Genomic DNA, 25,594 nt, shown 5'->3' with positions numbered 1-25,594 from the left:
AGTCGAGGCAATGCACCCACGGGCTGAGCACAGTTCTGACGTGAGCTCGCTCGGAGGCAAAGCAAAGCCAAACAAAAGCCTTTTGTGTTGCCCAGGAAGAAAGTACAGAGAGGGGATCAGGTCGGACTCAGACAAGCCCATGGTCTACATCTCTCACGCCTCTCTCAATGGTGAGCCCTGAGCCTCTACGTTCCCACCTGCAAAATCAAGTAACAGAGCCCATTCCATCTCTGTCGAATTCACCGGGGTCAAGAGTCAGACGTAAAGCGCATAAAGCACGTGCCCCACGTTTCCTCTTTTCACCCCCGGGGGGTTTGCCCTGAGACCAGGTGTCTTCGTTTTACTTGAGGTGAGAGTCACAAAAAATAAAAGTTACCATTTGAATACACACAATTCAGTGGCATTTAGTACATCGGCGACGCCACGTAACCACCTCTGTTGACTTCCAGAACATTTCCATCACCCCAAAGTAACACCTCATCCCCATGAAGCAGTTGCGCCCCATTGCCTCCCACCCCCATCAACTGCCAATCTGCATTCTGTCTTGATTCTGGATATTTCCTAAAAATGGAAGCATACAATATGTGACCTTTCGCGCCGGCTTTTTTCAATGCTTTTGAGGTTTATCCACACTGTGGCATGTATCGATATTTCCTTCCTCTGTACACACACACACATAAAGGAGTACGTGTCCCCGGGTGCAGTCGCCAGCTCACACGGCAATTCTACAGCTAACTTTGTGAGGAGCCCCCAGGCTGTTCTCCAAGTGGCCGTCACCCTGTTACACCCCCACCAGCAGTGCACAAGGGCTGCGACCTCTCGACACCCTGGCCAGCAGCTGTTATCTTCTGCTCTTTTGAAAGTATGATTACAGCCATCCTAGCAGGTATAAAGGGCTCAAGGCTGTGATTTATACCTTTCCCTAAGGACTAATGAAGTTAGGTATCTTTTAATATGCCGGCCATTTGCATACTTCCTCTGGAGAAAGGTATACTGAGGTCTGTTGCTCATTTTTGAACTGGGTTGTCTTTTTGTCGTCAAGGGCTCAGCTGTGTGGGGGCAAGGTGGTGGCAGATGCCCTGTTGCCTCAAGACGAACGACCTGGTGGTGATACAGACCCCGGGGGCAAGGCCCAGCCCATCACTTGGAGAGGCCGCAGGCTCCAGAGAACATCCTGTCCCGGGATGAGCATCCAAGGAGAGCAAAGACACGGCTAAACTGGGCTGGGAAGTGGGACCTGTGAGCAAGTCGGAGGGGGGCTGAGAGAGGGAAACCCTCGAGATGACTCCACACCTTCCACTGGCCTGGAGCGGCTGAGCAGGCCATTTGGGGAATCAGTGGCCAGCTGGCTTCCATTTCCACAGCAGAGAGAGGGGAGGAAGTGTGCACGGCAGGTGAGCCGAAGGAAGTGCTTCCAGCTTTGTGAGGCCCCTGAACCTGGCCAAATCTGCCAGCACCTGGCACAGAACACAGACCACCCGGGGGGAGGGGGGGAGCAGTCTACTCCACCCACGCGGCGAGCAGTGCCCCGATGGGGCCTCACACTTAACGGCTGCCGTCCCTCATTGAAACACCATCTACACCCAAGAGGTGGAACTGGCCGCAGTCACACATGGCCCAGCATGAACCTTGACGCCCCAGGGCTTCCCAGCGCCAAAGGGCACACTCCAGGTCAAGCTCGGTGCATGAATTTTCTCATCACTGAGCTACAGAGGGAATCCTGGTTTGAGCAGACGTGAAGAGGAAGCCATGCCTGAGCCTGGGGGGTAAAGCGCGCTCTCCAAACCTGAGGAAAGCTCGCGCACTCCGGGGACAGCTGCACAGAAAGGCCAGCTGGACAGGGTGATGTGAGCTGAGTCGGCAGAAGTCAGCAAGAAAGGGAGAAGATGTAAGACTGACCCTATATTCGGAGTCAGTGGACCTGATTTCAAGCCTAATGCCACAGTTTAGAACCTGTAGAATTCTGGAAAATTCCTTAACCACTCACAAGCCTTTCTTTCTCATCCATCACAATGGGAATCATCAAACTTCTCCACTAGGACGGTGGTGAGATAACCAGGTGGTGGGGGAAGTCAGCCCCGGCTTCATGGAGCCATCACCCAGCAGAGTGCCCAACGGCGTGAGCTCGGCAGCCTCCCCCTATTCAAATCCCCGCCTGGCCACTTACTCGCTGAGGGATCTCTGGCAGATGACTTAACTCCTTCGAGTCTTAGTTTGTTCATCTTTAAATTTGGGAGTGGTGATAACAGTACAGGCAATTGTATGGGTTACATGAGTTAACACATGTAAACCACTCGAGATGCCCAGGAAGTACCCCCAAAATTTAGCGAGCTATTACGATTAGACAACCTTCAGGAAAGCAAACAGTCTTTCCCCCTCAATCGTCTGTGTGATGAGTACAGATATCTGCACTGAGCTGAACGCCGGCTCCAAAGGCTCCCGCTGCAGGGACACAGAATTTTTTAAAAGGGGGATCTGTTCACTCTTGAGGAAGTGAAGAGACAGCCGAAAGGCTCACCAACTAGGGGCATTCAGCCAGGTCTCCTCCAAAAGCCAGTCCTGCCCCTGCCCCCAGCCCCAGCCCCCAACTGCCCGCACTGAGCCGCGCCCGTTCTTTATCCATCATGAGACAAGCACCACCCAGAAACCTGCGGTGAGGTTCAGTTAAAACAGTTTATGGAAAGGAAAGCTGCTCCTTCTGTCTTCGCTTAAGATAAGCAAAGTCAGAGACTGGAAAGGAGCCTGGGCTTCACCTGCAATACTGACTCCTGGTCACAACAGAGACACTCTCAACGTCGCTGAGCATGGCAGAGCGGAACCAGCATGCTCTCAGACATAGCTGGTGTTCAGCTCTAGTTCTGTGGCTATGTCTTCGGGCAAGCTCCTGACCCCCCTGGGCCTCAGTTTCCTCATCTGTATATCAGGGAATCCATAGGGGTTGTAGTGAGGCTAAGACATAAGGAGCCCCAGAGGGCGACTGGCACACAGTCTCTTCCCAGATTCCAGCCCCACACTTCAGTGATCGCTCTCTAGAACTCCCACTCCGGGGCTAGCCCCTACAGAACCTCAGCAAGGGCAGCAAGTTAAGTGCTGGGAGTGGGGGACCAGCGGCCCCCAGGCTTTGTTGCGTGGGTCAGAGAAACCACGCTCGGGAACACTCCTGGCTGCAGCTTTCCTGGTGAGAGCTCCCAACACAGACGTGCCTGGGTCTACTCAAATGACACCAGCCAAGAAAGCACTGTCCAGAACAAAGGACTGTGGCTGTCAGCAAAAGGGAAAAGTTTCCAAGAGGAGCTGCACAGATGCTGGAAACAAAAGGAGAGGTCACCTACTTCTGGGGTTCCTGCCTGTTCAGCCTCCCCTACGCCACCAATGGTTCCAAGCAAGAGGAAGAGGAGATGGGTGTCCAGGGCTCAGCCTACCCCAGACTCTGAGCGCAAGCCCTTGGGAGTGACGATCTGTGGGAGGCTGAAGGAAAGTCTGCACCCCTATCCCTTCCCAGAACCCTCAATGGTTAACAGCACAGGCTCTGGAGCTAGAATACCAGAGCAGCCACTTTTGGCTGTGTGACCTCAGACATTATACTCAACCTCTCTGATCCTCTGTTTTTCTTGTTTGTAAAATGGGACTAATGACAGCACTGCATCTCCTTGGATGACTTCAGGAATTAAGTTATGTAACAGACGGCCAGGGCTTAACCACTAGATGAATGTCAGCTATGATTACTAGCTACTAACCTAATTGTTACCGTCAGCAAGGCATTTAATTTCACTGATCCAACCAGTGCGGGTTTTGCAGTTGTCCATCTGATAGAGATTTCCCAGCAAATGAAGACAGTTCAGAAAAGAGGGAGGCGTTCGCATTCTCTGCCAGATTCCTACAAGGTGGACCACTTCAGCTCCGGACTGCACACCTGCCCCACAGAATACAGGCTCTTATCCCCAGTTTGCAGATGCGGACACCAAAGCTCTGTGGCCCCGGAAACAGAACGCGAGTCAATTCTTTCAGGAACAAAAACAAGCTTCAAAAGCATCCCCTCCTGGTGCACACGTTCATCACCAACCCCCCCAAGTTCGCACACATCTGCTCCCAACCCCCACCATCCCAAGCCTCCTCTCCTGAGTCGAGGGTGGAGCCTGCCTAATTAGGCACCCTGCCAACTGTTCTCCTGCCCTAAGGTGGCAGAGCTGACCTCAGGGCAGGGGTGAGGATGACACGGTGCGCCTGGGCCCTCCCCTGCACCCCAGCCCTCACAGGCACAGCCTCTCCCCCGGCCTCATCAGAACTACCTCCCACCCGAGCGCTGCAGACAGACGCCCAATCTCGGCCACCGTGACCCCTGCGGCACCTCCAGGGCTGACATACAAACAGTCCTCCAAGAACAAGAACATGAGTGCCCTGCTTCTGTCTGGTTCCAAAAGCCTTAGGCCCAGTATTTTCCTCACGACCCTCCACTCCTGGAGGCTGGTCACTGTCTGCCAGAGGGGAGTCCTGGTTCCCTCTCCCGTCCCAGTGTGCCTGCAGGGGCTGCCCACGGTCCAGCTTTCCAACACACAGGCCTCCATGTCCCAGGACCCCCACATCCTGCATGGCACCACCATGCCCACTAAGGACTGCACTGACCTCCCCTCCAGCAGGGCCGCAGCAATTTTTAAAGCTGCCTCCTGTCCACTTAGCTTTTAAATGAAAAAGAGCTGCCCGCAGGTCTCTCTCCAGAGAGCTTCCCACACATGCTAAATATTATGCATGTACTAGCTCACTAAAATAATCCCTAGATGTGAACACTAGCTTTACTCCCCTTCTGCAGCTAGGGGAACTGAGGCTCAGAGAAGTGCCTGGTCTAGGGTTACATGCTCATAAGTAACAAAGCCATGATTCAAACTCAGGCCTTCTCGCTCTGAGACACATCACTTGAAACACTGTATTAGACTGTTTTCCTGCTGTTTTACCCACTTTAGGGAGGGGCAGGTATGTCTTTCTAGTACCTACCCTGAGAACACAGCAGACTTCCACATATACTCACTGATTATCTGAATGAGATATAGCAGCTGACCTATAAAGGGGGAAAGTGGCCTGTGTGACCCCATCCCCTTTAATTCAGAGAAGTCTCAACTCTCTCGAGAGTTCATCTAGCTACAAACACGGGCTGGCCCCACAGTAAGGGCGCTGAAATACAACGTGAGCCCAAACCTGGTCCTCCCACTACACAAGCTTCCAGGCTCATGGGAGAGACAGACTCATAGGGCGGGAGCACGCTGGAGCAAACAGCAGGCAAGCACCTGTGAGCAAGGGGGATAGGGCAACCAGGCCTGCAGGGCAGCCAGACGAGGCCAGGTCTAAAGCCAAGGTCAGTGGGGACTGAGAGAGGCAGAAAGCACCCCATCAGAACATCTGTCCCCTCTCCCCACTAGTGATGGGCGTGCTTCACCTCCTTGTGACAGTAGCCACACTGCCACACGCCCGGGTCCAGACACCATGGGTGACTCTTCCATCCAGGGAAGCACGCCAGGAAGCTGACCATCCCGAGTGATCCAATCTCAAGGTCACAGATGATGGGAGTGTTGAATCAGAGGTCCCCCCGGGGGTTGAGAACCGGGTGTGGGGCCCCGAAGATGAAAGGAACACCAGTGCGTGCATGAGTCCCTGGGCCCGACACTGTGAACACCAACCATCCCTGGAACATGAGGCCCGGGACACTTGGAGACGACCTCGCGTGAAGACCCAAGCTGGGTTATGCTTCCTGGAGTCGTACCACATGTCGCCTCCACAAATGACCCAGAAAAAGGAAGAAAAAAGGCAAATTCCAGAAAGATGAGGCAGCCACAAAATGAAGATAGAGAACAGCATGAATGACGCGTGATGGAATTTCCTCCTGAGTCACTGGAAGGCACAGGAACCCAACTCCGGGTTGAGGGAGGCCACGCATGCCACGTGAATCGGCCCCTTGTTCTCTGGTTGGGGAGAAAGTCAATCCAGGAGAAGCTGGGTGTGGAATGTGCACACTCCTGTCCTGTCCCTCCCTCCTCGCCACCGCCACAAATCTCTGGCTGGGAAGACCCCACATCCACCATCCCTAGAGGGGTAACTAAGAAAACGGGGTCCTTTAAAATGCTGAGGACTTCATAGAAAAATATAAAGATTTCACATTTCTCTTTCTGCAGCCCGGGCTTACTGACCCAAATCTGGTCATTTGAGCCTAACAAGTCCATCCACAGTGCGGTCTGGATTGTCTGTAGTAGGATTTTTCCTGCCCACCAGCCCTGCCTGCCCCACCCCCCTTCTCCCTGATGGCCACCAGGCCCATGTCCACCCGGCAAACCAATAGAGCTGGGGTGTAACTTCCTGTCATCACCACCACCACCCCAAAGCGGGGTGACTTCTGGAGTCCCTTTAGGAGAAATGGATTGTAAATACAGCAGGCTAGTGCCCATTCCATCAGGTGCAAAGATCCAGCCTCCCATAGGGCCCCCTCCGTCCATCTGGGACCAGAGTCCTGGCATCTCACATGATAGGTTGTGACGTTTCTGGGGTAGGGAGCGGGCAGCCTGGGGAATGTGGTCAGGAGCCCCAGGGAAGCTTGGAATCCCAGCTTCAGCCTCACTAGCTGGGTGCCCGAACCCATCTGAGCCTCTGTTTTCACACCAGTGAGGTGAAAGTCACACAGCCTTTACCTCTTGGGGTTGCTGGAAGGCTGATTTAAATCTTGGCACATAAAAGCCATTCAATAAAGGGTAACTAATATACAAGCACCGTGCCACCAATGCCTACACATCCACACCCCCTAGGACCCTACGCCCAAGACCTTACCACCACACAAAATGGATGGGAATAAGACTCAAACCTTAGACCACAGAAGCATCAGGAGAACCCTCGCTTCTCCGGGCAGCAAAACAGTTCCCCCTTTTACCTGCTGATGCCCCTCTCATCCCAACACCTGGGAACCAGGACATCAGAAGTGTCCCTGAGCCCTGTCTCACCCGGTCATCACACCAAAGGGGTACAGCCTGCCCCACCCAAACCTGAATTCCCCCTTTTACCTCTGTTGTTTTCTAAACATTGTACAACCTCAGGAAGATGCGAAACGGCCAGTGCTTTCTGAATCCAAAATGCAATGTCAACTGGGAACCTCAAAGCCATCGGGAGGCGTTTATTTTGGTGTAAGCAGAGAGCTGATGAAACTCCAGGAAGGGCTTCACTCAGCCTGCAGGCAGCAGTCAGCCAGTGTTCTCCTGTCCTGCTCTGGCTCTCAAGACTTTTTGCAAGAACTCCATAACACAAGGTCCATCCACGAAGGGAGGGCCGTGGCACTGCTGCTTCTATGCCCTGATTCTGGCCCTGCCCTCCATGCCAACCTCGTTTCCTTCCAGAATTCACTCCATTCAACAAGTAGCGAGTTGGTGTTGATACCAGGCACTGCCAACCGGACACAGGGCTGCAGCGGCAAGCAACACTCAAAGAGCTCCCCGGCTCACAGCGAGACCCCTGGCAAGCAGAGGGTCCCAACTGGATGGCAGCAAGGCTACCCCTGACAAGGCAGAAAGTGTGCGTCCCCGGGCAGCATGTCCCTGGGGACACTCACACATGCACCTGGAGATGTGTGCAAGGAAGCTGCCCCCAGCACCATTCACAGTAGCAAAAACCTGGAAAGGACCCAAAATCCAGCAGGAGCAGCGGGAAGGAACAAACAGCAGCAGCAGCAGCATCCGCACAGAACAGAGCGAAAAGAGCAAACTCTAGTCACCCCGTAGCTACACGATGCCACCGGCGTCTGTAAATTCCTGAACCGGGGCTAGAAGGTCTCCAAATAGATCTGTAAGAAAAGCGTGAGCCGTGACCGACTGCAGCCCACGTTCAGGAGAGTGGCACTTCTGAGAAGGGAAGGAACGGGGACGGGAGAAGAGAGTCCACAGGCTTCCACTGTATCTCTAACTTGTTCGTATTTCTTCATAAGCAATGAGCCAAAGCACACGCGCCACCTCATTTAAGCCCACTTAATCCTGGGGTAGGAAGGAGGGGAGTCTGTTAAAAGACCCTCTGCGGCTTCTTGTTTTGTGTCTCAGCTCTGGACATCATGCAAAGAAACCACGCCCAAACTGAGCAGATGCTAGACCTGGCAAGTCAGTCCGAAGGATGCAGGAAGCAGGAGAGCAGAGCGGGCGGCACTCACAGGGTGCCCCGCCCTGTATTGCAGCACGGTTTCCGGGGGACGCAGGGCTGCCCGCATCCCGCACTCACCTCTCATGCTACCTGGCCTTAACCTTGAGGAATGTGCTTGAACCCAGCCCCGGTGCTACCTCCAGACTCCACTGCCAAGACATCAGGCTCCGCCATCGCACTGTCCAACAACAGCCACGCTGGCCGGCTCTCAGGCACTTTCCCGGAGGTGACTCTTGGTCCTTTCAGCAAGCACATGAGGGACAGGAGGCATGGACCACCACCTCATCGAAAGATGAGCTGGAGCCTCAGAGAAGTCCCTGGAACCGCCTGGGCTACTCGACAGCTGGAAAAAAGGCACCTAACTCGCAAGCCTGACTTAAGTTCGGTGTTTACTATATGTCAGGGTCAGAGGCCTGAACCTGCCTTCAGCTCAGGTCATGGTCCCAGGGTCCTGAGACGCATAACTGGCCAGACTTCCCATCTCAGGTCACGTAATGTTCACAAGAACCAGCTCCATGTAGGAGGAAACTAAGGTCCAGAAAGACCAAGCGTCCCACCCAAGGTCACACGGCCAGGAAGCCCCAGGACATACGTCCTAACGTTCCCCAACAACCTCCCTAGAGCATTTCTCCATCAGGAAAGTTCTTTTTACTATGAGAATCATCAGGTTCTCTGAAAATGCAACACAGTTTCCAGGGCCCCTGGGTGAGCAGAAAGCTGGGAGCTTGTCCTGGCTAATGTTTATTTGCTTATGTCTCCTGCTAAACCCTGTCCCTACTTCTGAGTGACTCAGAGAGCTCACCAGAGCAGCTGCTCTGGTTGGGGCCAGATAAGCCTCCATGGGGGAGGGAAGGGTCAGGGCAGTTCCTGCTAATCAGGTAGAGCCGACCCCCTCTCCCCAGAACCCCCACCCCCTGGGGAGTCCTAGATGGCAGCAGATAGGGCAGACAGATAGATGAGAGGGAAAGACCCCCTCCGCCAGCCACTGTCCTGCAAAACCAGCTATCAGCACAGCCGGCAATTTGGTCAGACAAAGAAAGGGGACAAAACCTCCCCAGCCCCCAGCAGCAGAGGAAATAACCCACTTCCCAGAGAGCAGCCAGCGGGGACTGGAGCAGCGCCTGGTAGGTCGGCCACGGCCACCCTGAGCCCCGGGGCTGCAGACACAGACCGTGCTCACCACAGCTGCCCGGACGAGCCCCAGCCAATGGGGCCCATCAACGACAGCAATTTCCCTGCCCGGCTCTGGGCTCCAAAGCCTTTCCCCTGAAGTTTCCATTAGCCGGAAATGGAGAATGCATCTGGAAACTGTATCAGTCAACAAGAGCCTGCCCTCTTTATCCTATCCCACCCGTCCTGACTGAATACACCTCTTAGGTCCTAAAGTCAGAATAATGGGAAAAGGTTTCTTTTTTTTTTTTTAAAGGCACCCAACTCGGGGTGCCTAGGTGGCTCAGGCAGTTAAGCGTCTGCCTTCAGCTCAGGTCATGATCCCAGGGTCCTGAGATCGAGTCCTGCATCGGGCTCCTTGCTGGGCAGGGAGCCTGCTTCTCCCCCTGCCTGCCGTTCCCCCTGTTTGTGCTATCTCCCTCTGTCAAATAAATAAATAAAATCTCTTTTAAAAATAAATAAAATAAATAAAAAATAAACAAAGGCACCTGGGTCTTCTTCCAAATTTCTCACACAGCCTCTTAGTCCCTCCCACCTTTATAGCCGAGAATGATCTCCCCAACTTTTTCAAATATGCTGTCCTTCTCCCATCACGCATGGCCTGCTTTGCCCACTCTGGTAGCTCCCAATGCCCTTCTCAGGTTAACTAGGCACCAGAGAGAAGAGACTCAAAGTCACCCACCTGGCCCAGACTCCCAGGGGCCAAGGCCACAGTCCTGCCCCCACTGCGTGAGAGCTGTTTTATGCAGCTGCTGTAATCCTTTGATTGCCTCCAAACTCGCTCAGGGATAACAGGGGGTTGGAGAAAGGGTGGGAGGTCAAGCAGAGACCCTTCTGGAATCCGCTCCCTTCATTAACTTCGGAATTCCTCAGGCCAGTGTTTTCTCAAGCCTTCTTACCCTGAACACTCACCCAGGAGAAGGGGGCTGAAATCCCCACATCCACAGGCTCCAGCTTGAAAAGCCAGGACTCGGTTTTCCGAGTCCTGGGATAAGGGAGAGGTGAGGCCAGCAGCCAGCAGGCCCTCACGGGGAGGAACGAACATTTAGAGAGTAAATACTAGCTGATCACAATAAGGTAAGAGGTAGGGATTCAGCAGTGTCATGGGCCCCACTCTGCAGATAAAGAAAGTGAGGTTCAGAGGGCTTTAGGAACTAGAGGTCACACAGCTGTGGAATGGCAAAGCTTCAAAACCCGGTTGTGTTTTGCTCTAAAGACCACATTCTTCCAGTAATTGCAGGTATCACTCTAAGAGGGCAAGGATGTCATCTGACACTCCCACCCCCACCGAGAGGCCAAGGCAGGCTGCTGAAATTAGCATTAAGGCCTGTGTGTAATTCAGGAACTGGGCACTGCATCCCACACCGAAAACACTCTGAGCTGACCTCCCTGCACCATTGCTGAGATGACCCCTTGCTAATGCAGTAACCCCTGCCAAAATGCATGTGCCCTGAGGTTCCATTATGGGTCAACAGCAGAGGCCGAGACACAGTACGGCCTCGATAAACGTTTGCCGAAGACATGGTAAAAGAACCAGCAATGTCAAGGTCTTCTGTATTTTCCATATAATCCCAATGAAAGCACTGTCCGTACACCGTTTAACAAGCTTCATATAAAGACCACATCTTGGGGCGTCGGGCTGGCTCAGTCGGTACAGCACGAAGCTCTTGGTCTCCAGGTTCTAAGCCCAACACGCTGGGTGTAGAGAGTACTTAAAAATAAAATCTTAAAAAAAAAAAAAAAGACTATATCTTGTAACAAATTTTTCTGTGTTTACAATCCAGAAGTTGTTCTTTTTCAATGACAAACAGGTTTGCCTCATTTAGACCAAGGGGCAAACTACAGCCTATGGGCCTACGGCCAGTTCTTATAAATAAAGTTTTATTGGAACACAGCCATGCCTGTTCATTTACCTACTGGCTATGCCTGCTTTCCGGACACAAAGGCAGAACTGACTAGTGGTGACAGAACTGTGTGTCCCACAAAGCCAAAAATGTTTACTACCTAGCCCTACACAGAAAAGTCTGCCAACCCCTGATGTACGTAGACAAATACAACCCACCCAGCGTGTCGTGCTAACTAGGAAGTCAGAGCCAAATTTAATGTTACATTTTAGTAACTCATTCATCTTCGATGCTCCTTATTTCTATATGCCTACAGGTTTTGATCTTCTAATTCCATTTCTGCATTTTATTTAAAAATAGCTGGTATTCCCTAAGAGCTTATTATATGTCAGGTACTGAATTAAGCCCTTCAGTATGTTCCCTTATGTAATTCTCACAATGAACCCATGGGGTAGGTAATATTATCCCCTATTTACCGAGCAGGGACGAGTGAAAAAAAATGAGTGAATGAGTCACCAATTGACTTCACAGGTGGAATATTTACTATTTCATAATTCAACCTCAGACAGTAATAGAGGAGGTGATTGGAAAACTTTGAGTGCTCAATAAATATAATGAGTTGCCCGTGCCGCGATCAGGGGCCGCCTTCAATTTGAGCAGAATTATGGGATTATAAAGAGCTATCGTTCCGCGATTCTTTTTGTTTTCCCTCTAGCTTCGGACTGAGTTGTGTAGTCCCTTCGTCGCGCACCTTCTGGATTTAGGGACAAACACGGTGAACTGCGGCACAGACACGAAGCAGAGTGCAGACACGCTCAGGTCAGGGGCAGAGAGGCACTGACTCCAGGGATGTGGCCAGAGCCCTGCAGCCGAAGGAGCACAACTACAGAGAGGACTGCACTCCAGATCTGGCCCTCCTCAAGAGGGCTGTCTGTGTTTACTTGCTGCTACCTCAAGATTTTTGCAAAATTCGCATTTTTTTAACTCAAATATGTAAGCCCTACGCCGTGATAACTGCAAAATACCAGGCCTCCTGTGTCGATTGTGATCTTTTTCTAATTTAAGAGAGGTAAATATAAAACATTTTTTTTTTTTAAGTCCGCCTGCCCCTCAATAACCTCAAAGCATCTTGCACACTTCGCCACACACTCTGAGAACCACTGGCCAGCAGGTGAAGGCAGGTTGAAGGTGACAGACAGGAGCCCCGGACCAGCTTCTCTGCTCTCTCCAGAGGTAAGTGATGAGTTGGGAAGCTTCCTGGATCTCTCTGAGCCTCAGTTTCTTCATATAGAAAAGGGGCACCATACCCACCTCGCCGGATCGGAAGGTTAACCAGACATTAATAAACACCAGCCATGAAGCAATCTCATGGCTGTTCACTGAGAAGCCTGGGCTCCAGACTCAGCCTGGAGAATGAGTCAAAGTCCCTCCCTCAGCTGAGCCTGTGTAGACTCCACGGGACCTGGGCACCCGTGTTGGGGAACAAATCCAGGGCAATAAGGCATCTCTAGGAACACTGGCTTGGGGTATCTGTGTCGGTGGGAGGGCAGCACTGCACCCCCAGCCCCGGGATGTGCTGTCAATCACCACAGGGGCCCAGCAAAAATAAGCAAATACATAAATAGAGGGTCAGGCCTGCTCTAGCAGCAGTCTGGGTAACAGAGCTCAAAGAGCAACGGGCTCCTCCCAGCAGCTAAAGATGGACTTGTGAGATAAGGAGATGAGGCCAAGCTCATGTGCTCTACGCAGAAATGCAAACTGCCCACGCAGCCGCAAAGGGGGACCTGGTGGGGCCACCGCGGACGCAGGAAATAGCACCAGTGGCACCAGCGGCACCACCAGGCCCAGCACCAGGACAGGCACCAAGCCCAGCACCAGGACAGGCACCAGCAGCACCGCCCACCAGCTAACTGCTAAGTCCAGGGGCCCCGGGTCTAGTCTGCCCAGCAACAACCCAGTCTACACCTGGCATCCCACAGCAAGTGTTGGCGTGCTGTTTCACCCGCAAGTGTCCAGACTTAGTAAACGGTTTCCCTACCAGTAATGGGTATGAAGGCCCAGAGAAGAGAGGTAACCTGCCCAGGATCACACCGTGCTCCCGGCAGGGAAGCCCGGTGGCTTTGGCTTCCTAGAGAAAGGTTCAGTTCCTGCCCTGTGCTCTGGGGAGACCTATTCTGCCTTTCTGTGCTCCAGTTATGTCGAGAGGAAAACATCAGACCAACCGTTTACCCAGGTCTGTTCTGGGCTTGGAATGGAACGGTATCTGCCACACACCCTGCACAGAGTGGCTTAAGAAATGGTGTTCATTTCTCCGTCCACGTCCACGGGGCACAACCCTGCAGGTGTGGGTCAGGGACTCGGCAGCCAGCGAGGAGGGGCCCAGCAGGGTCTCACTCCTCCCCAGCACCATTCTGCGTCTTCTGATGCAGAGCCCACTCTAGTCCCCCTGGGAGACGCAGGAGATAACCCAGACCACCACGATGGGCTTGTTCTGGGGAGCAACTGATAAAAAGAGAAGCGGGGCTCTGGGTCATGTGATAAGTGGGGGTTCAGCAGCCACAGCGAGAGGGTAGGGATGAAGAGCAAGAAGAGGTGCAAGAGGCCTGGGGGCAGTGCTGCACCTTGGTCCTCCCAACTCACTCTTTTAGCTGAGGCTCTCAGGCCCCCAGGACCGTCCTGCTCACCGGTGCAAGCCCAGCCACGCCTCCCCATCCTCACGGTGCTCCCAGACCCCCAACAGCCCCCTCCTCGGACAATCCCCCCCCGCCCTGCTTGGCCGTGGTACGGTGAGCATCGCACCCATCACAGGGGGCACCCAAGGGCACAGGAGGGGCTGAACCGCAATCCCAGCCCCACCTCGTCCTGCCTGCTCCACACAGGAGGGAGTTCTTACTGAAGTCTGTCTCTCCCAGGGACAAAGAGGGCACCCGGTTCTGCGGAGCCCGAGAGCATTCCTCAGCAGGCAGTGCTGCACCCAAACACACACGCATGTGCACACACACGCACACACCCTCTTAAGACCTCGAAGGAAAAGTCTTTACCCTGCAGCCGAATGGGCGTGATTCAGCATAAAACACCAGGCAGCTCCTGGGTTCCTCCTCAGTGTTCTCTTGGATAAGGAACCTCGGGCGAATTACGTGGCCCCACGAAACCTCCCAGTTCTCGGCTGTACAGTGGGCACACCACTGCCCCCCAGCAGGACCGCTGGCTGATGAAGTTATACAGATGTTCAAAAAGAGAGTGCTTCCCAGGGCGCCTGGGTGGCACAGCGGTTAAGCGTCTGCCTTCGGCTCAGGGCGTGATCCTGGCGTTCTGGGATCGAGCCCCACATCAGGCTCCTCCACTGGGAGCCTGCTTCTTCCTCTCCCACTCCCCCTGCTTGTGTTCCCTCTCTCGCTGGCTGTCTCTATCTCTGTCAAATAAATAAATAAAATCTTTAAAAAAAAAAAAAAAAAGAGAGAGCGTTTCCCTTCTGTCTGTCCTTTTCAGGAACACTGAAATAAAACCACTGAGAGTCACCTTGCCATCTGATCAAGTGAGATACGATAAATGCCTACAGGGCAAGACAAACTGTTTCCTGACCTCAGAGGGACGGCTCTCCAGGGTGGGGGAGAAAGACATGAGATCAAGCCACACATCACAACACACCTGGGCACTCTGATTGAGAACAGTGGGGAGTGACCAGAGGGACATTATTTCCACTAGGAGATCAGGGAAAGCCTCGCTGAGAAGTGCCACTGGCCATGAGTGGAACCAGGAACTCGATCAGAATCAAACCCCAGGCCCCACCTCACTGTGGTCTTGGTACCCACGTGCCAGCTGGTCCCAGGTGACCTGCACTGGGACACTGGAGGTTTGAGCTGCCATTCTCCCACGGGGAGCCCAACGCTAAGGCAACACCCCTCTGAGCCACCAACGTCATAGCTGCCAAGTCAGGACCAGGGCGGTGGGGGTCAGGGCGGCCAGTCCTTCTGCATGCCAAATGCGGAACCGCCATTGGCCTTTGTGGCCAGGTTCAAGTATGGCTGCTCCCTCCCTCACGCGGACACAAGGCTCCTTTCCCCTGCCTGCTACTGCCTTGCCACTCGGCTTTCCCACGGGCTCCAGGGACTGTGATCTTTGATCAGCTGTCCACGCCAACCAGCAGTACCCAGTGTGAAGTCCAGCACGGCCCACCTGGCTTCTGGTTCCAGGCCCACACAATACCCACCCTCCCCAGAAGCCTTCCCCCGACCCACAGTGACCCTACCATGTGCGGAGGGTCTGCTGTGTGCCAAGCACGAGCATCTAGGTTGTGACCCTAGACATCAACCCCGCCAAGGATGATGACACATCACCTCTACTGAAGACAGAAATGGAAAGGCATCCAGCAGTCACTCGGCCTGAGTCACACAGCAGGTATGGATCAGAGATCCCAACCCAGGCCCTCTGGCTCCACGGGCCGCCTGAGAACGCTCAACAATGTGTTTCTCGCTCTAAGCACAGACCCATGCATACTTTCCCTATTTACTCTCAATGTCTTAATTCATTCACAATCACGCCTTGATGCCCTTTCTGCAGCAGGAGACACTATGCTCTGTCTTCAAACCCACTCCACGACGAAGAGACCCTGGACTTCAAGGCACTTGCGCTCCGGTGCCCGGAGACTGGCCCACGAGCCAGGCAGTGAGGGAAGGGGGATGGGCATGATGACGCACGTCAGCCCAGGGAACCGGGCTGGCTCCTGGGAAGCTCCTTTCAATTTCCATCTGTCTCCCCCAGGCACCCAGCCCCCGAGCAGACACACGGAGGGAGGTCAGTAGATGCCATCTCCCCTGGAGAACCGGAGCGGACACCGTGACGTCTCTCCCCCCAGCCAGGCCAGCGTCACCGAAAGCCCAGGTGAGCCAACAGAACACGCAGGAGCAGTGTGCACGAGGAGGAGACGGGCCTTACGTTTCACAGGGCGCCCTCGGTGAGGCTGGCAGCCACCCAACCAATCACTCGTGCGGAGATAAAGGCAGAGAACTCAGCCATCACAGGAAGCCACGGTCCTCTGTCCCCCGCGGGCATTCAGGCTGCAGGGATCCGCCAGGTACGCAGCCAGGGCCTTCCTTAAAACCGCCGTTAGCATCCAAACGTGCGCCGCGTGCACGTGACTGCAGAGAACGCTTCCTCCACCGTCATTCCCCAGGCAGCTGAGAATCACTGTAAATCCATAAGGTTCCGGAAATCCTTGAACGCAGCTCCAGGCAACTGACCAGGCACAGCCATCATAAGGGGCAACTTTTTCATTCCTCTCTGGTCAAAAGGTCAGGCCTGGGGATGGGAAGAAGAAAAATCAATCTCGTTACAATCATGGACCCGGAACAGCAGTTGTGTTATTTTTCCTTCCTTATATTTGACCCTAATATACCTAGAGGGGAACTCCCTAAAAATAATGCCCGGTGGCTCTGATACCCAAACAGAGGTGAGGCAGGAAATCGGGGGGTCTTCAGGGGAGTGTCACTTCACACAGGCACCAAAGACCTCTCAGATCCAGAACTTTCTACTGCTTGGGGCTCCCCACAACTACCCTGAGATATATGTCCATTATAAAGATGAGGAGAAAAGGATCAAGAAGGGGTAGGCGGCTAGCTTAGGGAGTCAGTAGTTAAGCCAGGCCTGGCGCACAGCCCTGAGCTCCTCTGCAGGGCTAAGACGTCCTGGCAGTGAGCTGAGAGGTTTGGGGTCAGCTGGTAGGAAGTAGTTCTTTGTTTTGTTTCTTTTTAAAGACAACCACAAAGCTCTGGCATCACTCCAGGCCTCGTCCTGCACAGTGAGCGTCTTCGGGGCAGGGCCTGGGGCCTTCTTCTTGTATTCATGTATGCAGCAGTCAGCGAGCACCTGCTGGGTACCCAGGGCTTTTCTAGCTATGCAGGAATACTTCTGCCTCCCCAGCACAGCGTACTTCAATTCTTCTCAAGATAACTGAAGAAACACATGGGTGCGTGATGCAGAGGGCCTGAGGCTCAACAGTTACCACCCACCCGAAGATAAGAACAACTGCCCAGGGGCACCTGGGTGGCACAGCGGTTAAGCGCCTGCCTTCGGCTCAGGGCGTGATCCCGGCGTTATGGGATCGAGCCCCACATCGGGCTCCTCCGATAGGAGCCTGCTTCTTCCTCTCCCACTCCCCCTGCTTGTGTTCCCTCTCTCGCTGACTGTCTCTATCTCTTTCAAATAAATAAATAAAATCTTTAAAAAAAAAAAAAAAAAGAACAACTGCCCAGTAGGGACGGCCTATCACTCACCCTGATGAAAGCTCTGGCCCGCCACCAGATACAATCCCCCAACCACCCTGGGACTCCTGCCTCTATTTCCCAGATAAGGAAACACAGGCACAGACGGCTGCCTCGCTCCAAACCGGTAAGAGTGGAGCCTGAATCCGTGGCCGGTGTGTCTCCCAATTCTGTGGGGCGAGTGACGGTGCCTACCCGGAGCGACTGGAGCTAAAACTTACTACCAGGCATTTCACGGGCATAACAATCCTCATTGAATCCTGTAACAACCTTATAGGTTATAGACTATTCTTACCCAATTTGAGCAATGAGAAACCAGAGAACCAGAGGCCCAGAAAGGTTAAGCCAATTGCCCAAGGTCACACAGCTGGAAAAAATCACACATCAGAGATTTGAAATCAGGCAACCTGGCTCCAAAGCCCATGAGCTTGACGATTACAGCAACGGTCATCAAGAGGCACTGTTCTGTTCCTGCAGTAACTTCAAATCCTTAGTGGCACAGAACAACACAGATTCATTCTTACATTGTGGAGGTCAGAAGTCTAACAGGGGTCTCATCAAGGTAAAATCAAGGGGGTTGGCAGAGCTGTTTCTTCTCAGAGAAATCGGTTTCCTTGCCTTTCCTACCTTGCAGAGGTGGCTCCCTGATGCCTCAGCTTATGGCTGCCTGCCTCCATCTTCAAATACAGCAACAAGGCATCTCTCTGACCCTGCTTCCGCCGGTATACCTCCTTCTCTGACTCTTCAGCCCCCATCCTCCACTTTCAAGGACCCTGTGATTACACTGGGCCCACACCGATGACCCAAGATAACCCTCCATCTCACGGTCCTGAGCTTTAATCTTAGCTACAACATCCCTCTTGACATGGAAGGCGACATGTTCACAGGGTCCCGGGGACCAGGGCACGGACATCTCTTGGGGGGCCATTATTCGTAGCAACCGCGCCAACATCCGTCCTCTGTTCTGTGCATTCTTCAGTGGCCAGGGAGTCGCAGGGTGAGCTCCCTTTGTCCCATTTAAACCCACCTGACATAGCTTTTAGACCCAAGGGAAAGGTGGGTTCAAAAGGAAGTTTAAGAACCTAAATATCAGCCCCTAAGAGAGAAATAGAGCATAGTGGTTAAAATATCAACGTTTGCAGTCAAACGAAGAAATTCACTCAGGGAAAATGGTTTTAACCCTTAGTTTTCTCATCTGTAAAATGGGGGTGAATCACACCTACCTACTTCTTAGACCTAGGAGGATGGCAGGAAGTAATCACCATAAAGTGTCTGTGGCTGGGCATATATTAAGAGCTCAATTAGCCACTGGTTCATGCTGCAAAGGGATGGGGCCTCCGAGAGTCAAGTACAGCCTCTCCCGGGGTTCCTCACCGGCACTGGGAGCCGCGGTCCAGGGCAGCAGCCAGGAGCGGCAGGGCACCAGAATGTCAGCCCAGAGTCCTGCGGGCCGAGAGGGGCTGCTTCCAGCAGGAGGGGGCAGTGACTTGCGGAACCAGCCCCAGTCACTGGCAGGGGGAGAGGAGGAGGGACACGGTCTGTTAAATATTGGCAGCCCCACCACGGGCTTCCCCCGCAGGAACTCGGGGTGCTACCCTGCATAGCCTGTCCTGGCATTCCGCAGTAACACTTCCCTCTCGGGGAGCATTTTCACTTCCTCTGCTACGTGATTCCTTCCTAGGCTTTTCCTAACAGACTGGCCAAAATAAAAAAAGACAGTCAATACCCAGGACTGGCTTCTTAGGTGGCACTGGACTTGTCACACAAGCTGGGGACAGACGACGGGAAGAAACACCAGCGACCACGTTGGGAAACGGGCATCAGCCACTAAAACTGAATAGATACACACCGAGTTCCACACCTATGTGTAAGCGCACAGAAAAGTGTACCTGTTCACCGAAAGGTAGGTCTTGGGATGCTCGTGGCAGCACTATTCACAACAACCCAACCCCGCAAACTAGTCAAATGCCCATCAGCAGAAGGGCCTTTAAAAACACGGGCAGGGGCGCCTGGGTGGCTCAGTCAGTTGAGCATCTGACTCTTGGTTTTGGCTCAGGTCGTGATCTCGGGTCCTGGGACTAAAGCCTCGTGTCGGGCTCCCCGCTCAGCAGGGAGTCTGCTTGTCTCCCTCTCCTCTCTGCTCGCTCTCTCTCAAATAAATAAAAATTCTTTGTTTAAAAGACTTTACTGATTTATTTGAGAGAGAGAACAAGAGAGAAAGAGAGAGAGGGAGCACGAACAGGTGGAGGGTCGAAGAAGCAGGCTCCACGCTGCACAGGGAGCCTGACACCGGGCTCAATCCCAGGACCCTGAGGTCATGACCTGACCGAAGGCAGACGCCTAACCCACTGAGCCACCCAGGCGCCCCAATAAAAAAAACCTTTTTTAAAAAAATAAAAAGTAAACACATAAGCAGGTTAAACAAATCTGTGCTGTGAGAAGTCAGGACAAGGCGATCCTGAGTGAGGTGGAAGGGACAGCTGGGGACCAGAAGGTGTCAGGTGCGGCTCCTGATACGCTCGTGACCTTCCATTCACACAGGTGCTGGCTACACAGCCACGTGCCGTCTGTGAACACTTACCAAGCTGCCCACATACTTAGCATATACGGCTTTTCTAGTGCATGTCCCACCCTCAATGAAAAGTTAGCTGACGTTTTTTTCATCTGTCCTGTGAAAGTACGCTGCTGGCATGCTGCAGACTCGAGAACAACCCTCAAGGCCTGGGAATCGGCACCTGCCAGCTTTCCCTTCCCCTCCGTACTTTCACAGCCCACTGCCTTCCAGCTGACCCCGCCCCCAGAGGGCAGGGAGGGGAACGGTCTGCAAATAAACGTGTTCTGGCCTGGTGGCGCGGAATCCCGCTTGGAATTGCCCTACAGGAAAATACAGCCCCGGGCCCCATTCTCTAGGCTGAGTCTCTCTCTCCTCTGCCTCCCGGGCTGTCTGGCCCGAACAGGTCATTTCCTTCTTGACCCTCCCTAGTTCCACCAGCTGGCCCCCTGCAGTGGGCATTTTGAAGAAAAACAGAAACAGGCCACCACTATTTCCTACCCAACACTTGAGATAGCACGATTGTACACCAGCAACCCTTAAATACGGGATGCACGGAGGGATGCTCTGGTAACCTGAAGATTCCAGGTGTCCTAGGTTGGCCCAGAGCAGTGAATGGGGTCCAGGGCATGGATTGCACAAAGCTGGGTCTGCTAGCCTCTGGCACCCACCCGTGAGAGCAGCACGGTCTGCAGTGGAAGCCAGAGGGAGCGTCTCCCAGGTGTGCCTGGCTGCGTGCTGTCCCCTCTCTGCTGCTCGGTGTCCCGGACTCCGTGGGTGTGGGCACGCACGCGCATGCACGTGGTCCCCCTCTCTCTCTCTCTCTCTCTCCTCCCCCTGCTCTTGCAACAGCCATCAGTCCCAATTTCCATTTCACTGCGAGTGAGCGTGCGTCAGCGGACGGTGACCACAGCACCCGTGGACACCAGCTGCGGGGCACCACATGGGCTATCAGGGAAGACAGAGCAGTCCCCGGGTGTGAGGGTCCGGCGGGCCAGCTCTCACACTCTGAGTGTGCCCCCCTGCCCCCCGCTTTCTCAGGTTTGGGAGGCAGGATTTCGTCCACGCTGATGGCACAGAAGACGTGTCTACTCCATCTTTTCCTGATGAGGGGAGAGGCAGCAGTTCCTCTGGCCGGATTCACACGATTTCTCTGGGATACCCCGAGAGCTGGGCCTGCCTCACCTGGGAAGAACATCAAAGAGATCTGCTCCCAGAGAAAGCGGCAGCTGTCCTCCCACGGACAGACTCTATTTCTGCTTCATTTCAGTTTCTCCCCAACATGTGCTGGGAAGACACGGATCAGCTGCTTTGGAATTCCCGAGCCTTCCAGCACACACTCCCCCTTGCACTCACCCGATTCATCAATCAGGGGACAGGGGTGGGGATGAGGTGGGCCTTGTGGGTAAAATAACCCGGATGTGAATCGCGATGCCAGGGTCAGTCACTGGCTGTGGGCACACACCTTAACCTCTCTGCACGTGTTTCCTTCCCTAGTTAATAAAAATAGGGATGGAAATGCACGTCCCCTGGTCCACGCGTGGATGAGAGACGGTCTGTCCGCAGCGGGCTCACAACTCCCATGAGCAGCAGCTTCCATTCCCATGAGTACCGCTGCCATTCCCACCAGTCCGGCTGCCATTCCCACCAGTACCGCTGCCATTCCCACCAGTCCAGGGGCCATTCCCACCAGTACCGCTGCCATTCCCACCTGTCCGGCTGCCATTCCCACCAGTACCGCTGTCATTCCCACCAGTACCGCTGCCATTCCCACCAGTCCGGCGTGAGCAACGCAAAGGGAGCCCGGTCCCGTTCACTTATGTGAGTAAGAGTCTGACGAACCTCTGCTCCGGGCCAGATGCTGTGGGCTTACCCAGGAGGGGCAAGGGAGCCCACACGGCACGAGCCCTTCTATGGCCAGGTACCCTCACCTGCACTGCGGAAGGCAGCCCTGCTCACAGTGCGGACGGACACTGGTTGGAGCCCGTCCTTAGAAAAACCGGTGTTCGGGTGCAGCCAGGCTCTAGAAGTCCTGGCACAGCCCCTGGGAACGCAACACGTGCTCAGTAAGTATTGGCTGGAATAATGCTGGGAGCTGGAAATCATGTCCATCGAGAAAGACAGGATCCGTGTCGTCAGGGAGCATCCAGGCTGTACCAAGAGATCCAGGGAAGTGGACATGCAGACAATGCATGTCCAAAGTTGAGCACACTGGGCGATGTCCAGGCTGTGACGGTGGTGTGGCGGGAGCCAGGGCGGGGGAGGAGAGGCTGGACCATACTGACTGTGAGAGGCCGCCGCACGTCAGAGCCTGAGAAACCCTGGAAAAATCTGGTTTGATTCCCTCACTGAGCAGCTGAGAAGTAAGGTCCCAAGAGGCAAAAGGATTTGTCCAGGGTCACCTAGCTAGGAGCTGTGGGATGCATAATGAAAAGCAAATCTCAAGTGAGAAAGTGAGCGGGACACACAGCGTCTGGGAGAGGAGAGGCTCCTTAACTTGGTAGGTGCAGGGTGCCGTCAGCAGAAGGCAGCATGACCAGAGCAAACGTAGCAGGGCAGGTAAGAACCACATCTCCTGAGTGCTTGTGCCCCTGGCCACAGTTAAGTCATGCCAGCTCAACAACGCTGTGACGTATGAGCCCACTTTCAAATGAGGACGAGTGTCAGAGATCAGGCTGAGATATGAGCCCACGCACTCTGCTTCCAGAGCCTTTTTGTTTAACCACTATGCTGTCCTGTTGCAGAAGGGTTATGTAGTGGGAAAGACTGGGGGTGACAGGATAAGAAGTGTCCAGAAGACAGAGATGGGGGAGCAGGAATTAGACGCTGGAATGGTCAACAAGCAGAGACTCCCCCAGTCATCAACAACACCCTCAACGAACAGAGACTCCCACGGCCAGCATCTAACCAGAAAGACCCCAAGCAGGTGACCTGTCAGTAGATGCCAGTTCTTGCTCTTTTTCCGGCAGGAAGGGCCTCGAATTGCCCATGACACACACCTCTCCGGGTGGCTCCTCATCAGAGTGGTCAAGTGTCCAGCTGTGGCCTGGAGCCACGAAACCATCCCCACCAGCCTCAGGGCTGCCATGCCAGGAATGGGGAAGCAGTCACCCCCAAAATCAACTTACCCCTGACCTCTCCCCACCTGAAGGTGAGAGGACACACACTCCAGGAGAAACCTGTGAGCGGCACCGGGAGGACATGGCATTTCTCACAAACTGTCCTATAGACCCACGAGGACGGAGGCCCCGAACAGGTTCAGGGACATGAACTGTCCTAATCACAGGTCCCCGGGTTCCCTCACAATGACCTTCTGTGTCCTTAGCTAAAACAGACCAGAGAGGAGTAACAGCAGCAAGTTTAAAAGAAAGAGAGGCAGACAGAGGGCAGGGAAGGGGAGGCTATGCCCAGTGACAAACAGCACTCTACGGACAGACCCAACGCTCACCGTGCCGCTGTGACACTTGTCACCGTGCCGCTGTGACACTTGGAGCTTCGCTTCCTGAAGCCCCACCCATATCTGCCAAATGGGTCCTGCCTGCCTCACAGAGTCGGGGGTGGGGGGTCAGAGTCGGCCTGGGTGAAGCCCTTTCACATAGTAGGTCCTCAATGCAAGAAAGCTTCCGCCTACTCAGCTCCCCTCCACCTCCCTCCACAGCTTGAAGGTGATTCAGAGACTGAAATGGGCTGAGAAAAATCATGAACACTTTCCTTCTACAAATGACAAATCTTTAAGGTTTGGGAGTATTTTTTTTTTTACTTCCTTTTGTTTGCCTTTGCCCACAAAATCCCTCCTGGAAAGGTCAGCAAAGACCCAAATGTCCATCAGATCCCCATGAACAAAGGGGGCAAAGTACCCTGGAACAGAGCCACCAAACAATGACTCAAGGATTTCTTCACAGAACAGCAGCACCTGCCCTTGGAGACTCGGAGTACAAATGTCCTAAGGTGGCCATGTTTTCCAAGAACGTAACTCTGAAGGAGACTCAAGTTCTCACGTTCCAGGGCCCTGCCTGCAAAGAGCTTCACATCTCATTAAAGTAACGGGTCGATGAGAAACCATCCATTGAAGGACTATACCAACAAACGGTAGTCCACGTGCCCTGGAACCTCAGGGACCTCCACACGGGACTGCCACTGTTTCCATGACGATCACGTGGGCCCTGAGAGGTATGTTAGTTGGGAAGAAGGAAAAAGATGCTCAGGGTAGGAGCAGGGCTAATGTTCACGATACGGAGGAAATGAGAAACAGCATTTACTAATCACCAATCACAGAAGAGATCCCTCATAATGCCCCCATTTAATCCCCATTAACAATCACAATCCAAGGGACAGGACTCCTATCCCAAAATGACAGAAACAGCAGCGTGGGGAGAGCAGGCCCCTTGCCCGATGTCACATAGCTAGCAAGGGGCAGAACAGAACCCAACGCCATGGGCTGCACACGTCCCTCGGGTCCGCCCCTGCCCCAAGTCCCCCCCCCCCCTTTAGCATCTGGATCCCATTCTGGGGCCATACGCTCGATTCCTCAACACAGAGCTTCCCACCAGGCGACCGTGCTGTCCCTGCCCTTTCCCACACCCCACAGCTCACACATCCCATAATCACCACCTTTGTTCCAACTCCTCTTTAAAACCTGGATTAGCTGGGCTTCCGGGGAGGTCACGCTGTGACTCTGGAATGCACTTCTGACTTTCATGGAAACCGGTCTTACTTCAAGCCACACAGGCACATGTCACTAAGTAAACCGGGGCCATCTACCTTGCCCCCAGGACGCGGATGAAACCCCAAGTGGAGGGAGTGGGGCAGGAGGAAGAGACCACAGAACGGGAGTCCAACAGCCTGGGAGCGAAGCACCGGGAGTCCACGCTGTGGGGCTGTCCCTTATGCGCGCCAGGCGGGAAAGGAGCTGTGTCCGTCTGCCCATCTGCCCACCTGCCAGCGAGCACCATGGGGAAGCCTGGTGGCTCCCACTGTCGTCCCCTCTGCCCCCCCACTCAGAAGGTGCACCCCACCATGTCCCATCTCACCAGCATTAGGGGGTGAGGAGCCGCAGAGTGTGTCCGGGCAACACGCACACTATCTAGGGAAAGACAGCAGAAGGAGGGAGGGAGGGGAGAAAAGGGAACAAGTGCAAACAATAAGCAGCAGAAATGAAAATTCACCCAAAAACGTGTCAGCATAGTGGTCCAGAAAAGAAGCCTGACAGGGAACTCAAGTGTCCAGAACTCCGTGGGACCTGGGTGGCATTCCAGCATTCATGGTGCTGTGTGTGTGTGTGTGTGTGTGTGTGTGTGGGAGAGAGAGAGAGAGAGAGAGAGAGAGAGAGAGACTCACACCTACTGAGTGCCTTGAGGGCAGCAGGCACACAAAAGGCTTCTGCACGCAGTGGGCCTCACACCTGAGTGACCCTCAGTCACCTGGGGGCTCATTCCACAGACCGCCGAGGTCTGCGCACAGCAAGGCTGGTCAGTAGGCCTGGGCTGGGGTCGGCTCCACAGGTCCCCCAGGTGGTAGGGACGCAGGGGTGCTGCAGAACTCCCCGGAGAAAGCCCGCTCCAGGAGTGAGCCTGCAGCCTGAGAAGAGTGTGGGCACCTGCTGCTGGTGGGAG

At 54.0% G+C, this 25,594-nt stretch overlaps 1 protein-coding gene across 12 annotated transcripts in view; it reads right to left on the bottom strand.

Annotated features, from left to right (window-relative positions):
- LOC121101714 overlaps nt 1-25,594 on the bottom strand; it is a 230,094-nt gene that overhangs the window by 147,442 nt on the left and 57,058 nt on the right. For 10 of the 12 annotated variants that reach the window (XR_005833717.1, XR_005833727.1, XR_005833728.1 and 7 more), the window contains exon 2: nt 16,107-16,469. The gene's annotated coding sequence lies outside the window, so the exon portion shown is untranslated. Of the gene's footprint in view, nt 1-16,106; nt 16,470-16,566; nt 16,588-16,725; nt 16,839-25,594 lie in introns of those variants that run through there. The other 2 variants (XR_005833720.1, XR_005833722.1) reach the window with 2 other exon arrangements.

Source organism: Ursus maritimus, unplaced genomic scaffold, assembly GCF_017311325.1.
Source record: "Ursus maritimus isolate PB19 unplaced genomic scaffold, ASM1731132v1 scaffold_9, whole genome shotgun sequence".
Lineage (NCBI taxonomy): Eukaryota > Metazoa > Chordata > Mammalia > Carnivora > Ursidae > Ursus > Ursus maritimus.
The sequence above is the reverse complement of the archived record's forward strand: the minus strand, read 5'-3'. Positions and strand labels throughout refer to the sequence as shown.